A 16897-nucleotide genomic window follows, 5' to 3' on the forward strand; every position below is an offset into this window, starting at 1 on the left:
TCCAGCTGCCCTTTTGTGGGCCGAATGTCATTGATCATTTCATGTGTGACCGGTACCCATTACTGGGGCTGGCCTGCACTGACACCCACATCCTAAGCCTTCTGGTGATCACCAACAGTGGATTAATCTGCATCATCATCTTCTCCCTGTTGCTTGTCTCCTATGGTGTCATCTTGTTCTCCCTGAGGACACACAGTGCTGAAGGCCAGAGGAAAGCTCTGTCCACCTGTGGACCTCACATTGCTGTGGTGGTTTTGTTTTTTGTTCCCTGAATATGTACCTATGCAAGACCTCCATTTGCCTTCCCCTCTGACAAAATGGTGGCCATATTTTACACCATTGAGTCCCTTGCTTAATCCTTTGATTTACACTTTCAGAATTCAGGAAGTGAAAAATGTCTTAAGGAAAGTGTGGAAGAGAGTGGTGGTACTTTCTGATGAAAGGTAGACATTAAAACTTGAAAAATTATCATCCGACATTTGCCTGCCTCTCACCTGTCCATCACCTGCCTTACTCCTATCCATCACCCAACGCTAGAGGTTCACCTCCCGATTGTCCGACAACAGTCAGCAAACTGATCGACAACCGCCAGTGGAGCACCAGCTGCCTGCTGCTACCTGGAAGTTCACTGTTACATACCTGTAGGTTTGATTACACGTGGCTGCCGCCATTTTAAGACAAGAGTCAGGCCCCATAGGACCCCTGAACGGACAGACTGAGCCCCGTCTCCAGGATCCCTCAGCTCAACCGATCACTCCCTGCCTCTGGGGGACTCACATCGACTGACTGCTCCCTGCCGTCAGGACCCCCAGATCAACTGACTGCACCCTATCACCAGAACCCCAGACCAACTGATTGCACCCTGCCTCCAGAATCCCACAACCATACCAAACACACTGGACCACCAGGACCCCTGCCGGACCACCTGCATCCTGTCTCCAGGACCTCCAGCTGACCACGTCCACCCCTGAGCTGCAGCTCCCCATTTGCCAACATATTTCAAAGCCAGAGCAACCATCTTGGATAATCCTGGAAGCCAGAGCTCCAATCTTTGGGTGGGGCAAATCCCATCCTGCAATGCCTGCTGCAGGTTTGAAGCTCATTGTCAGGTACCTCTCATGCATCAGGCTACTGAACACTGGGAGTTTTCATTAGTATATGACTGTTATACAGTCTTTCTCCTTTTTAAAAAAAATTAAGTTTTTATTTTTTTACTTTTCTTGCTTTATTTTCCTTTCATTTACCTGTACCCTCAGAGTCTTTTTCTCCCTTTTTTGCATGCTAACATCCGATTTCTTTTGATTACACTCTCACACTTTCTATTTTTTAGAACTTCTGTATATTCTTTTCTTCTCCCATTAACAGCCACATTCTACATCCCTCTGCATCCTCTTTGTCCTCCATTAGAAACTGCAGACCTTATTGCAAACCTGTTTGTTTTACCGAAGGTAATATTTGTACTCATTTTGTTATTATTATGACAATTTTGTTATTGTCCCCATAGGGGCTATTTGGTATAGGATTGCATAGTGTCTGATTTGGGCACTGCTAATATTGATCTCCCCTTAAAGAAAGGGTTTTGGAAACCTATAGGGCCACTATAAACATATAGGGGGAAATCTGCAATATCCCAGATCTGCACTGCTAGAGGAGAAGACACATGAACAACATGAAAAAACAAGGGAAGAAAATGATCCAAACAAATCTAGATTCTATAGTAATAGAATCCAATTACAGTATGTTAGAAGAAATGTCAGAAAAGGACTTCATATTATACATGATTCAAATGATTCACGAAGCAAAGGATGAGATAAGAGAGCAAACGCAGGCAATGAATGATAATACCAATAAGCTGAAAGAGCACCTGCAGGAAGCAAAAGATCATTTCAACAAAGAGATAAAGATTCTCAAAAAAAACAAAAACAAAAAAAACAAATGGAAATCCTTGAAATGAAGGAGACAATAAATCAAATAAAAAACTCAATGGAAAGCATCACCAAAAGACTAGACCACTTGGAAGACAGAACCTCAGACAATGAAGACAAATTATTTAATCTTGAAATTAAAGTCACCCAAACAGAGAAGATGGTAAGAAATCATGAACAGAATCTCCAATAACTATGGGACATCATGAAAAGACCAAATTTAAGAATTATTGGGATTGAGGAAGGCACAGAGATACAAACCAAAGGAATGAACAACCTATTCAATTAAATAATATCAGAAAATTTCCCAAACCTGAAGAATAACATGGAAAATCAAATACAAGCGGCTTACAGAACACCAAATGCACAGAATCACAACAGATCCACACCAAGGCACATTATAATGAAAATGCCTAACATTCAAAATCAAGATAGGATTTTGAATGCCGCAAGAGAAAAGCATCAGATTACATATAGGGGGAGACCAATACAGATAGCAGCCGACTTCTCAACCCAGACTCTAAAAGTAGAATGGTCTGGACCAACATATTTCAAGCTCTGAAAGAACATGGTTGCCAACCAAGAATCCTATACCCAGCAAAACTAACCTTCAGATTTGAAGAGGAAATAAAATCCCCCCATGATAAACAAAAGTTAAAAGAATTTACAAATAGAAAACCGGTACTACAGAATATTCTAAACAAAATATTCCATGAGGAGGAAATGAAAAACAACAATGGAGGTCAGCAAAGGGAGGAACTACCTTAGAGAAAAACCACTCAAAGGAGAAACCAAACCAACTTAAAAACCAAAAATAAGCCAAATGACTGGGAATACAAATCATTTCTCAATAATAACCCTGAACATTAATGGCCTAAACTCATCAATCAAAAGACATAGACTGGCAGAATGGATTAAAAAGAAAGAACCAACAATATGCTGCCTGAAAGAGACTCATCTCGTAGAAAAAGACATCCACAGACTAAAAGCGAAAGGTTGGGAAAAAACCTACCACACACATGGACTCAGTAAAAAAGTGGGGGTTTCCATCCTTAAATCAGATACAGTGGACTTCAAGCCAAAGTTAGTCAGAAGGGATAAAGAAGGACATTTCATACTGTGTAAGGGAACCATAAATCAGGAAGACATAATGATAGTAAATATTTATGCCCCAAACAATGGTGCATCCCTGTACATCAAACAAATTCTTCTCAATTTCAAGAATCACATAGACCACAAAACAATAATTCTGGGCAACATTAATGCACCACTGTCACCACTAGAGAGATCTTCCAAACAAAATCCAAAAACAGAAACCATAGAACTCAATAACACAATCAATAACCTAGACTTAATAGTCATATATAGAATATTCCATCCATCAATGAGTGGATACACTTTCTTCTCAACAGCACATGGAACCTTCTCGAAAATAGACCATGTGTTATGCCACAAAGCAGCCCTTAGGAAATGCAAAAAAATAGAGATACTGCCTTGTGTTCTATCAGATCAGAATGGACTGAGAGTAGAAATCAATGACAAAATAAAAAAGGGAAATTACTCCAACACTTGTAGACTAAATAATATGCTATTGAATAAAACATGGATAACAAAAAACATCAGGGAGATTAAAAAACTTAGAGGTCAATGAGAATGATGATACAACATATCAAAATCTCTGGGACACTATGAAAGCAGTACTAAGAGGAAAATGCATTGCATGGAGTGCATTCCAGAAAAGAATGAAAAGTCAACAACTAAATGACCTAACATTACAGCTCAAAGTCCTAGAAAAAGAAGAACAGAATAACAGCAAAAGTAGTAGAAGACAGGAAATCATTAAAATCGGAGTTGAAATCCATGAAATTGAAACAAAAGAAACTATTCAAAAAATTGACAAAACAAAAAGTTGGTTTTTTGAGAAAGTAAACAAAATAGAAAAACCCTTAGCCACACTAACAAAGAGGAGAGAGAAGACTCAAATTACTAAAATACATGATGCACAAGGAAATATCATGACAGACACCACTGAGATACAGAACATAATGAAAAGCTACTTTGTAAATCTGTATTCCAACAAAATAGAAAGTACTGAAGACATTGACAAATTTCTGGAGACATATGCTCCTCCCAAACTGAACAAGGAGGACATACACGATTTAAACAGATCAATATCAAGCAATGAAATAGAAGAAGCCATTAAAAATCTACCATCCAAGTAAAGCCCAGGACCATACGGATTCTCAGGTGAGTTCTACAAGACCTTCAAAGAAGAATTCCAATACTCATTCCAATACTTCTCAAAGTATTCCAGGAAATAGAAAAGGAGGGTACCGTACTGAACTAATTCTATGAGCCTAATATCACCCTCATACCCTAACCATGAAAAGACACATCAAGGAAAGAAAATTTTAGACCAATATCCTTGATGAATATAGATGCAAAGATCCTTAACAAAATATTGACAAACCGTATCCAAAAACATATTAAGAAAATTGTGCACCACGATCAAGTGGGGTTTATTCCTGGAATGCAAGGATGGTTCAACATTTGTAAATCAAAAAATGTAATCTATCGTGTCAATAGACTTAAGGATAAGAATGATATGATTATTTCAATTGACGCAGAAAAAGCGTTTGACAAAATACAACACCTGTTCATGCTCAAAACACTAAAAAAAATAGGGATAGTAGGAAGATACCTGAACATTGTAAAGGCTATTTATGCTAAGCCCATGGCCAACATCTTTCTTAATGGAGAAAAACTGAAACCATTCCTTTTAAAAATGGGAACAAAACAGGGATGTCCTCTTTCACCACTTCTATTCAACATTGTCCTCAAAACTCTATCCAGAGCAATTAGGCAGACTAAAGAAATTAAAGGGATACGAATAGGAAAAGAGGAACTTAAGTTGTCACTATTTGTGGATGACATGATTCTATATTTAGAGGACCCAAAAACCTCCTCCAGAAAACTTCTAGAACTCATCAATGAATTCAGCACAATAGCAGGCTATAAAATCAACATGCATGAATCTAAAGCATTTTTATATGCAGGCGACAAAACAGCTGAAAGGAAAATGAGAAAACTCCATTTGCAATAGCCTTAAAAAAAATAAAATACTTGGGCATCAATCTAACCAAAGAGGTAAAAGATCTCTACAATGAAAATTACAAAATGATGAAGAAAGAAATTAAGGAAGACCTTAGAAGATGGAAAGATCTCCCATGTTCTTGGAGAGGTAGAATTAATATTGTCAAAATGGCCATACTACCAAAAGTGCTATACAGATTCAATGCAATTCCAATTAAAATCCCAATGACATATCTTACAGAAATAGAGCAAGCAATCATGAAATTCATCTGGAAGAATAAAAAACCCAGAATGGCTAAAGCAATCCTTAGCAGGAAGAATGAAACAGAGGGTATCGCAATACCAGAACTTCTACTATACTAAAAAGCAATAGTAACAAAAACAGCATGGTATTGGTACCAAAATAGACAGGTAGATCAATGAGAATAGAGGACATGGACACAAACCCAAATCAAAACAATTTTCTCATACTAGACAAAGGTGTCAAAAATATGCAATGGAGAAAAGATAGCCTCTTCAACAAATGGTGCTGGGAAAACTGGAAATCCATATGCAACAGAATGAAACTAAACCCCTATCTCTCACCCTGCACAAAAATCAACTCAAAATGGATCAAGGACCTTGAAATCAGACCAGAGACCCTGCATCTTATAGAAGAAAGAGTAGGTCCAAATCTTCACCTTCATGGCTTAGGATCAGACTTCCTTAACAGAACTCCCATAGCACAAGAAATAAAAGCAAGAATCAATAACTGGGATAGATTCAAACTAAATAGCTTTCTCTCAGCAAAGGAAACTACCAGCAATGCGAAGAGAGAGCCTACGGAGTGGGAGAATATCTTTGCCACTCATACTTCAGATAAAGCACTAATTTCCAGGATCTATAAAGAACTCAAAAAGTCTACACGAAGAATACAAATAACCTAATCAACAAATGGGCTAAGGATATGAACAGACACTTCACAGAAGAAGATCTACAAGCAATCAACAAACATATGAAAAAATGTTCACCATCTTTAGTTATGAGAGAAATGCAAATCAAAACTACACTAAGATTCCATCTCACCCCAATTAGAATGGTGATTATCAAGAATACAAGCAACAATAGGTGTTGGAGAGGGTGTCGGGGAAAAGGTACACTCATACATTGCTGGTGGGGCTGCAAATTAGTGCAGTCACTCTGGAAAGCAGTGTGGAGATTCCTTAGACAACTTGGAATGGACCTACCATTGGACCCAGCTATCCCGCTCCTCAGCCTATACCCAAAGGACTTAAAATCAGCATACTACAGAGCTATATCCACATCAATGTTCATTGTTGCTCAATTCACAATAGCCAGACTCTGGAACCAATCTAGATGCCCTTCAATTGATGAATTAATAAAGAAAATGTGGTATATATATACAATGGAATATTACTCAGCTATAAAGAATAATAAAATTATGGCATTTACAGGCAAACGGATGAAATTGGAGAATATCATGTTATGTGAGATAAGCCAATCTCAAAAATCCAAAAGACAAATGATCTCACTGATAAGAGGATGATGACATGTAATGGTGGGTGGGAGGGGGGCAAACATGGAGGAAGGAGGGACTGTATAGAGGGAAAAGAGAGGTGGAGGGGTGGGGGGTGGAAGGAAAAAATAATGGAATGAATCAAACATCATTACTCTATGTAAATGTATGAATATGCAAATGGTATGCTCTTACTCCATGTACAAACAGAAACAACATGTATCCCATTTGTTTACAATAAAAATAAATTTAAAAACAAATAAATAAATAAAACTGCTCTGAGAAAAAAAAATAAAGTGGACCATTGTTACAATAAAAAGAAAACTTGAAAAATTAAATTTCTTAAATAATAATAAATTGTTTTTGATTTAAAAACTTGATAGGATTCCCTTTGTATAGAAACATGGTAATATTTATATGTATAAAAAAAAACATAGGGTTCAGGAAATGGTTTTTATGTTCACATGAGTTATCAGATCTGAATGGGCAACTTGATATTTCATATATAAATTCAAAAGAACTGAATTTTACGTGTCTTTGAATCTAAAAATGAAAGAAAGAAAGGATGGAGAAATTACCTACTGATTACTCTCCCTTCTCTCTACTATTTGCAAAATCTTTACAGAGTGAAAACAAAATATTTTGCACATTAGAAACAGAAATTTATTCATACCATTTCATTTATAAAATATGGATGACAGTGATTGTAGTTACTGTTGAAGAACAGCCAGGACTCAAGATGGATAGAGGGTAGAGACTCACTAATCCTCTACTGTAGGACACCCTGTGTCAGGTGACTTCAGCATTCAGTGTGGGTGGGAGAATTTGAGTCCCTTCTTGTGTTTCCTGAGAGAGAATTCTGCCAATGAATAGCTCCTCTCAGATCAGAAAACCATCAGTCAGTTATGGAGGGATAGTGGTGCACACTCCATACGGGAGTCAACTATCAGCATTTCTTATCCAAGTAAAGTCAAAGGGAACTGTTGGAACACCTCTATACCAGCAATGCCTTATTAAGGTACATACATAGTGCTGTGAAATTTCCCTCTTGCAGAAAAAATAGTATTAGAAAGTATTAGAAAGTAAAAAGTTAATTTTAAAAGAGGATCACATTTCAGTTTGTATGATTCTAATTTTCTTAGCTTTGACTACCAAGTGAAAATGATTCTATTTGAATAATTATCAATAAAAAGATAATTTAAATGTAGATACATATGTCATTTCTATTGCTAAAGTTTAGTAATCTCAGGTTACCAGGTAGCTTCTAGAACAAACCTATGTACTGAAATATTTCATTCTCTCCAAACAACAGATGTGGCTTTAAATTTGCATTTTGCATTTTGTTTTCCATGTAGATCTGCTTAGGCTTGATGACACTCATTCCAACAATGTTCTTGGGCTAACACTAAATTGGCTCCTTGGAGTTACCAGAGTTATTTAAAGAATTTGCAGGAATACAGTGCCAATGTTAAAAGTGGAATTCGAAAAAAATGTTTCTGGATATTTGAAAGAATAACAGGAGGTTTATAACTTTAAAAGGGAAATGATTCAGGAGTGATGCTGTATTAACTCATAGGTACCATGAAAACACAACTTTGCTCATAATCTTGCAATTTTTCTCTGTTTGATTAAAGGAAAATGTGGAGTCCTGACAGTCACCTCCAAGACTCTATAGTTTGGGTGACTGTGACCTGACTGCTTCTTTCTCACACCCTCCCTCCCTCTGGGCTCCTTTTCTTTCACTGCACACACAGGGGCATCTCCTAGCTCACAGCCTATGCACTTATTTCTTGACTTGGACCCCTCTTCCATCAGTGTGCCAGCTCACTCTCTTCTATGATTCCCCATGCATTCCACATCACCTGTGTTTTAAAAGGCAGAACTCTGCATGGTGGCTTTCATTAAGCCCCTTGTCACCCTCTCTGTTCTTTGACAGCTATATCACTCTCTGATCCTTCATATAATTTGTATACTTGTATTTTTGTTTGTCTCCTTTCATAAACCTTAAGCTATGAGGAACAGAATTTCTTTCTCTTTGGTTCACTGATGCATCTCTGTCTTATTAAACATACTTTGACTGAATGAATGCATGATATATCTTCCCTTAGAAAAGTTCAAACCCATCTCTAATATTAATCCATTGAAATGTTGGCAGAGTGCATGCAGTCATTAGCAGATAGTGATAAAAACTACAGTTTATAGTTTAACATAGAATGGAATGGGATATTTCAAATAATAGTAAGAAGTAACTTTAAGTGAACAAATTTTAGAGTAAGGTCCTAATTCACTCTGAGATTTTACATAAGACACGTGGATCAAAAGACAAAATGGGGGCTGGGGAGATAGCTCAGTCAGTAGAGTGCTTGCCTTGCAGGCACAAGGCCCTGGGTTCGATCCCCAGCACCAAAAAAAAAAAAAGACAAAGAGTGGTCTGGTGCGGTGGAACACACCTGTAATTCCAGAGGCTTGAGAGGCTGAGGCAGGAGGAAAGTGAGTTCAAAGCCAGCCTCAGCAAAAGTGAGGCACTAAGAAACTCAGGGCCAAGTGCTCCTGTGTTCAATCCCTAGTAAACCCCTCCCCACCAAAAAAAAGTGCTAGACTGCAATGGTAGCAACACACCTGTAATCCCAGGGGCCTGGGAGGCTGAGGAAAGAGGATCACAATGTCCAAGGCCAGCCTCAATAATGTAGTGAGAACTTTTTAAAAAATAAAACATTTTTTTAAAATGGCTAGGGGTGTGGTTCAATTGTAGAGAGCCACATCTGGGTTTAATCCCTGGTACAAAAAAAAAAGAAAGAAAAATGACAAAAGAGTACAAATATCAGTTGTCATCTATTCCAACTTGCATAGTTTCCGTGATTAAATGACCAGAGTTCACTGCCCTCAATCCATCCCTGGCTAGTCCAGGTTTTGCTTTATGGGGAGTTGTTAGGTATCTCAACTGTTCTGTCCACAAGAAATATTTAATGTGCATTCACAGAATTCACTCAGCGCTTGAAGGGGCTAGGTGAGATCATTGACCCAGACTCATGCCTAGTTGACTGATCTTGTTTTACAGGACAAGAAATCTTATGACATTACTATAAATATCTAATTACTTTTTTTTTTCAAAGCTTTAGACTCCTAGTTGAGAGATTTAGATTCTAAGCTCGTTCTGTTACTAATGGGTTTTGTCGCCTTGAGGGTGTCTTTCACTTTCTCACCTTACTTCCTCATATTTAAGAAGGATTCATAGAAACACAATAACTACTTCTGCACCTTTTTCTGAGTCAGGGATTACTTCTTTTATGATATATCTTGAAGTCTTTATAAAATTGTATACTGGTAAAATGATAACATTATAAATTTTTCATCATACTCTGCTGGGGGCTGTGCCAGCCAGAACGGCTTCTGATCACATCCGCTGTGAGGAGGTTAATTGACATAAGTGCACTCAGGTGATTTATCACTGGCCATATTCAGTTAAGTCCACAGCACAGCACGTGCACAGGTGTTCCCAGCACACCTGCTTGGGCCTCCTCATTTTAACCCTTGCCATTATGGGGCAGCTGGCTCCTCACCTGATTGCAACTGGCGTGGCCCAGCCCTCCGCCTCCTGGAGGGAATATAAGCGGGCAGTAGGCAGGGGCGTGATAGTAAGGAGCAGCAGCAGGCAGAGAAAAGTGGCAAGAAGAAAAGAAGCAGCGAGTAGGGGCAGCGGCTAGCAGAGAGAAGCAGTGCACCTTTAGCACATACTCCTAGCACGCACCTTTAGTTCACAGTATGCAGGATGCACCTTTAAGAAGAAGCAGCAGAATTAAGAAGAAATAGATCTCTGATAAGCATAGAAGCTTCTCTTTCTCTAACACTTTCTCTCTAAGCAAAGTTTCTCTTCCTCTAAGCAATTCTCTTCCTCTAAGCAAAGTTTCTCTTCCTCTAGGCAAAGTCTCTCTTCCTGATAAGCAAAGTTTCTCTCCCTCTAAGCAAAGCCTATCTTTCTCTCAAAGTCTCTCTTCCTCTATAAATTAGTGAATACAGGAAAAATAGTTTATTTCCAGGTCCCTCTGATAAATACTTGCGCAATTGTTGCCGCAGGCAGCAACAATACTCCCATTTAATTGGTGGAGAAATTGAGGTCCAAAAGCTTTAGGTGACACACCAAAAAATGTTCTCAAAAATTCTTCCAGTCTGTTTGCAATGAAAAAGACCAGGCTGGCAGTAATATTTTCCCTAAGATGTTTCTCTCAGTCACTTGGACTTGATGATTAGTGCTCAGACACATGGGCAAAAGTGTGAAGAATTGTCCAGTTTGTCTCCTGCTTCTGTCATCCCACCCCATCTCTGGATCTGTGACATAAACATCATTATAGGTATTACAGAGGCAATGGCAGACCTAGCAGATACATACACTAGTTAGTAAATCACAGTCTCCATCCATTAGAAAAGTAATTTTGTAATGTCCCAACTTTAATACCTTATGATCACATTCAAAAGCAAAGATCTAGCCATCTTTCTTGTGTGGAAGAGAATATATCTTTACAAATAAAAAGAAAAATATGTTAAAAATATTCAATAATTCTCATCCCTTTCTTCTCTCTGCTCTATTTTAAAACAGATGGGAGTGGAAAGGAGGTAAATAAATATTATTAGTTGACTTTTACACAAGATTAAATTAAAAATTGAAGTGATTAATGTAGTTGATTAAATTCAGATAGCAGGTAGTGGTAGAGCCAGGGCTCATGGTACATGGACATCTAACTGGCTTCAATGAATTCCATGATTCCATAAGAGAGGGACTTAAGTCATAATCACATAGAAAATGAGTAAGTTTTCCTCAGCTGAAATTAATACTGAGTTGAAATTTAACTCCAGTGCCTGCTTTGTCTTCGAACTGTGTCAACTAGGTAACTCACTGACAACATTTGGGACTGATTGGGAGTTTGGCTTTCTTAGAGCTCCTGAGAATAAAAGCTTTAGGCTTCTAAAACCTTTGTGAAATTACTGTAAATATCCAATCCAATAAAAAAAAAAAAAAAAACTCATTTACTTACACTGTTACCAAAGACAAACTTGGAACAAAAGCTGGTTTCAGAGATTTCTCAAAATGTTGGAATAGTTTGTTCCATAATGTTTTCAAGAACCAAATTAAGAAACTTCCTCCAATTTTTACAACTTTCTTCCTTGCTCCAGTAGAGAAATTGTTGTTTTCATATGACACAGTGCTTTTGGAGGAACCATGTGTAATACGTAATGTCCACTTGTAAAATCTCCTCTGCATCTCCACATCCCATAATTATGATAGAAAGCTGTAAACAGGATTCATGTGATTCAGTTTCCTGTAAATGAAAGTTGAAATTTCTTGGAAATATGTTTGCTTAAAAGAAAAGAGGTAAGGGTTTTAATCTCTCTAAATGGCTCTCTGCACTTTACCTTCTCTAGATTGATTTGGTGGAACCTATACTGACGTTTTATCCTATGAAAAGTGGAACTCCTGGTGAGTATTTCCCAAAATAACAGTTATGGTGGTCCAGGATTCATGATACGCCCATGGCCTCAGCAGGAAGCTGTACTATATCTTTAATGGCTTTCTTTTTATAGAAGGTGGAATTAGACATCACCATGACATTGAACCCAGCATGGCTGTACTTTTAATCATAGGATCATCTCATTTTAAGAGTTTAGTGCCAGTGGTGGTATTTCTGGGACAGAGTATATGTTAGGACTCTAGTTTTTACCCACCTGGAGTTTCAGGACCTTTGGTCTTCCTTGCTCATGATGCACAACTTCCCCTCTCTGGTTCTGGCACAAGAGCTTTGAATTGGGTCGGAAAGAAGGAGGCTAAACTTTAAGATGAAATCTTGGGTAACAGACTCCTCTGACCTCTGCTCTCTATATCTTCCTTTCTCCTACCCCCTGACTCTGCTGCTGTCTCTTCACTATCATTCTCCCTGCTACTCAGATTCATTGACTCTCTGCCCTGTCCCCTTTTCACTATTATTCATTAGCTATCTAATGCATGTTTTCATACTTTTCTCAACATGAAAGTTGAAGAACTTGATTTTATGATCAAGTCAGGAAAATAAAAACAACTGGAATTTTCTGATGGCTCAAGATTTCTCTTTTTGAGGATGTAAATCTACATGGAAGATTGTGGTTTGTTATTTTACATGACAGGTGAGGCAGATACAAAAGAGAATAACTATTTAGTATCATCATCCCATTCTTGTTTTGGCTCAGGAAAACTCTCTATGTTACAGGTCACAATTAATACACAGAAAAGAACAAGACCAGTGGCCATACTTACCTTGTAAGAAAACATTCACATCAAATGAAATAAGAAAAGTGAACCTTTGTTTAAATTATAAGGTAATGAAACAAGGAAAATATGTAATATAGAGTATTTTATTCAAGTCAAATCAAAACACATAGTAATATCAAAGAAAAGAAATAGAGGTAGATGATTTTCTGGACAAAAGCACAGAAGGGTTTTGTGCCCAGATATAATTTGAACTTGTTAAAATTCTAATGAGGAGAAATAAAATTCAAAGAAGAGTAAATGGTATGCTCCACTACCATGGTTGTCCCCCAAATCAGAGAGAAAGTTTAGTTCAGGAGTTTAAGAAATAATAACTGGTTTCAATGATAAACCTGAAACAGTATTGACCTAAGCTTATGCAAGGATCTTGACAAAGTGCTCCTTGTCCCTAAATCTTTTTTTTCCTCTTATTTAAAATAAACCAAAATAGGTTTGCATGCCTGGAGAGCGTGGGTGTCCATCATTTGCCCATGACTTTATTTCAAACAGCCTTTGTATTTGATGAGAATGTAGATTTTTCTGAAGAGCCTCTGTGTGTTCACCTGATGAAAAGTACTTTTTCTTCTTCTTGTAATTTCTAACTGGTCCTTTTCTCACACCCTCTTTCTAGTTTTCTCTCATGAGGAACCTAATGTATTGAAATTAACTAATAATTAGTTCATTTTCTTTTTTATAATTGTCAGAGATAGCTAGAATTAAAATCAGTTGTAGTTATTATAAAAACCCTAGTTTATCACATTTAGCTAATACTATTTTAGCTGGATGGCAAAGAAAGTTAAATTTTTATTTACATTATATGTGTTTATTATAGAAGTAAATGGACAGTTTGAATTACTAATTATGAAATACTGATTTTACTTAGAGAAATCCAGAATAAGCTTACTGAGTATCTATTCATAAAAGGGATATTTAACAAAAACATATGTATATGAAAAATTTGAATAATATATAAAGTTACTTCTGGAGAGTGAGATTAAAAACTATGAACTGTTATCTTGTAATTCACTGTAAACTTTGGATATTTTATTGTGAAAATACTTCTATACTATAGTCCAAATATTTCTAATAAATATCAATGCAAGTAAATTGGAAGGGTATGAGAGAATGATTACCAATTCATTTGAAAATATATACATTTTATGCCTTAGATATCCTTTTGTCTTTTTTAAATAAAATTCATAAAAATAACATATATAAATAATAAGATATTAGTGTACAAGTTTATACATGAGAGTTAAAATTTGAAAACAACTTTTAAAATAAATCAAAAATTTATACCATGAAATTTTGAATGTTAATTTATAATCAATAAAATGAATTTTTGTGTTATGGATACTCTTTGTGAACGCCAGAAAGTTAAGTATTATAGGATGATTTAAATTGCATAGAGAAGTGTGCATATAAAGGAAGATTGAACAAATGATGGGAAAAGGTCTATGTATTGAAATTCTTTAGGTTAATGATTTGGAAAAAACAGAGATGGACAAATACAAACACTTCTCAAAAACTTGGTAGGAAAATTCACTTTTTCAGTTTTAGGCATATATAAAGTGACACATTAAGTTTAATGTGTAAGGTGTGAGACTCAATCTAACATGAGTGATGGATTGTTTTAAATATATAGTAACTTTACTTACTAATTCCAAACTTAATGATTTATTTAAAGATCTCATGTGTGCTGACTGAAAATGAAAGTAAAATTAGGCTGTGTGAACCAAAAGTTGAAGAAATAATTCCATCTTAAAGCAAAACTTGGTCAAGACACTGAAGAGGAAGAATGGGCACAAACTGCAGTGCATATCTAAAAATGTGATTTTACAAATGGAATTCTCTAATTTAATACTTTGATATTATATATAGATAACAGTTTTAGTAATTGAGATGCATTTCCAATCTTTGCACATTTTTACCATATACATTGGTGTATGAGTCTGTTGGAATCTTTAACTTTTATAAAAATGAAAATTATAAAACATTAAGATGACCTGAGTAAGGTGCTACAACAGAGTCACTAGCTCTCAGACATGGGCAGAGACCACAATTACTAGTAGGTTTTATTCTTTTCCACAAAATATTATATTCTTTGTCCCAAATAAGAAGACCTTGCATCAGTGCCTATGGTTAGAGGGCATTGACTTAAAAATAATTTTACCAAGTCATTACAATACATGAACAAATGGAATATTCACTGTATTATGTTGAACATTTTGGAACTACAAAGATATAATTGAGTGCAGGTCACTTCTACTACCAAATTATCATTTTATCAATTTTATTTGTAGATAAACCACTTCTCAGCTGTGCCCTTTCTCTACTCACTGTAACCATGGAGTTGAATCACAGTGTCAATGAGTTCATTCTGTTTGGGTTAACACAGGATATTCTAAAGGAGAAAATAGTGTTTGTGGTCTTCTTGTTTCTCTATCTTGCAACTCTGTTGGCAAACTTGCTCATTTTGATGACCATTTGATACAACCGGACTCTTGGGAGTCCCATGTACTTTTTCCTTTTCTACTTATCCTTTTCAGATTCCTGCTTTTTAACAAGCACCGCCCCCAGATTGATTATAAATGCTATAGCTGAGAAGAAAGTTATCTCTTACAATAAGTGCATGACACAAATCTTCGCTGTTCACTTCTTTGGCTGCATGGCAACCTTGGTTCTCATCCTCATGGCCTTTGATCGCTACATGGCCATTTGCAAGCCCCTGCGATATACAATTATCATGAACCAGCAGGTTTGTGGAGCATTGGTGATTCTAGCCTGGGTTGGGTCTTGTATCCATTCTTCAGCACAGATTTTTCTGGCTTTGAAATTACCCTTTTGTGGCCCCAATGTGATTGATCACTATTTCTGTGATTTGCAACCTTTGTTGAAACTTACCTGTATGGACACTTATGTCATCAATTTACTCATAGTGTTTAACACTGGGGCCATATGCATGGTGAGTTTCATAATCCTGCTTATCTCCCACACTTTCATTTTACATTCTCTAAGTCATCACAGTGCAGAAGGAAGAAGAAAAGTCCTCTCTACCTGCACTTCCCACATCATTGTGGTTATCTTATTCTTTGTTCCATGTATATTCACATATACTCATCCTCCAATTACATTTCTAATAGATAAGTTGGTGGCTGTGTTTTATACAATTGGGACACCTTTGCTCAATCCTCTGATTTACACTCTGAGGAATGCAGAAGTCATAAATGCCATCAGAAAGTTATGGTTCAACAAACTCTGACTCAAGGTAGTGAAGAGTGGTAGGCTCCTTACTAATTCTATGATAGTTTAAATAAAATTGCAGCCATAGAGAAAAATAAATATTCTTACTCTGATGTTATAGTATAATTCTATTTCAGTAGGATGTTTGGTAAAATAAGCAGACTGAACATTTTTATTTTAAGACCACATTACTTGTAGTGATAGAATACCAAGTGCAGCCATATTTGGGGAGCAACCGCTCACACACTTCAGCTCTCTGCATTGATTCGCCTGCCCTTGGAAGCTTGGGAGACAGATCTTATTGTTTCTATAATTTTATTTATTTTATACACTATTGTGATTGTGATTTTTATTCTTCATTTTCTTTCTTAACATGCATTTCTAACATCAAATCTTTGAGGAAGTCCATTCTGGCACTCTTAAACCTGTGTCATCTCTTATCTGCCTTAACAATCAACAACCCAAAGTCACCCCAAGAAAACCATGTTCCCAAAGGATCATAAATATCAGATAGTTAATTCCTATTTGATACTTGAGTAGTTTTGTAACAAACTTGAAAAGTAGCCTTTTATTCCTCTCATGACCATAAATAAAGTGATCACTTGTTCTTTTAAAATAAGATCAATACTAGTTATAATGTACTTACTGAGTATTTAACCATAATTTCTTTCTATGTATTTATTTTATTACTTTTGTTATGACCAATGCACATTGCCCAAATCATTTTGTTGATGAATTGAGAATTTTTTGTAAAATTATGAGGATTGTAAAGATGATCACCATCATGTAAGACATATGATTGCTAAAATAGTCACAGTAAAGAAAAAAGACCTAGTATCATCATTA

General features: G+C 36.5%; 1 pseudogene; it reads left to right on the forward strand.

Moving 5' to 3' along the window:
• Nucleotides 1-15155: 15155 nt before the first annotated feature.
• On the forward strand, nt 15156-16070 carry LOC124958699 (olfactory receptor 4C11-like; annotated as a pseudogene).
• The last annotated feature ends 827 nt before the right edge of the window (nt 16071-16897 follow it).

This window comes from Sciurus carolinensis, chromosome 11, assembly GCF_902686445.1.
Source record: "Sciurus carolinensis chromosome 11, mSciCar1.2, whole genome shotgun sequence".
NCBI classification, from domain to species: domain Eukaryota; kingdom Metazoa; phylum Chordata; class Mammalia; order Rodentia; family Sciuridae; genus Sciurus; species Sciurus carolinensis.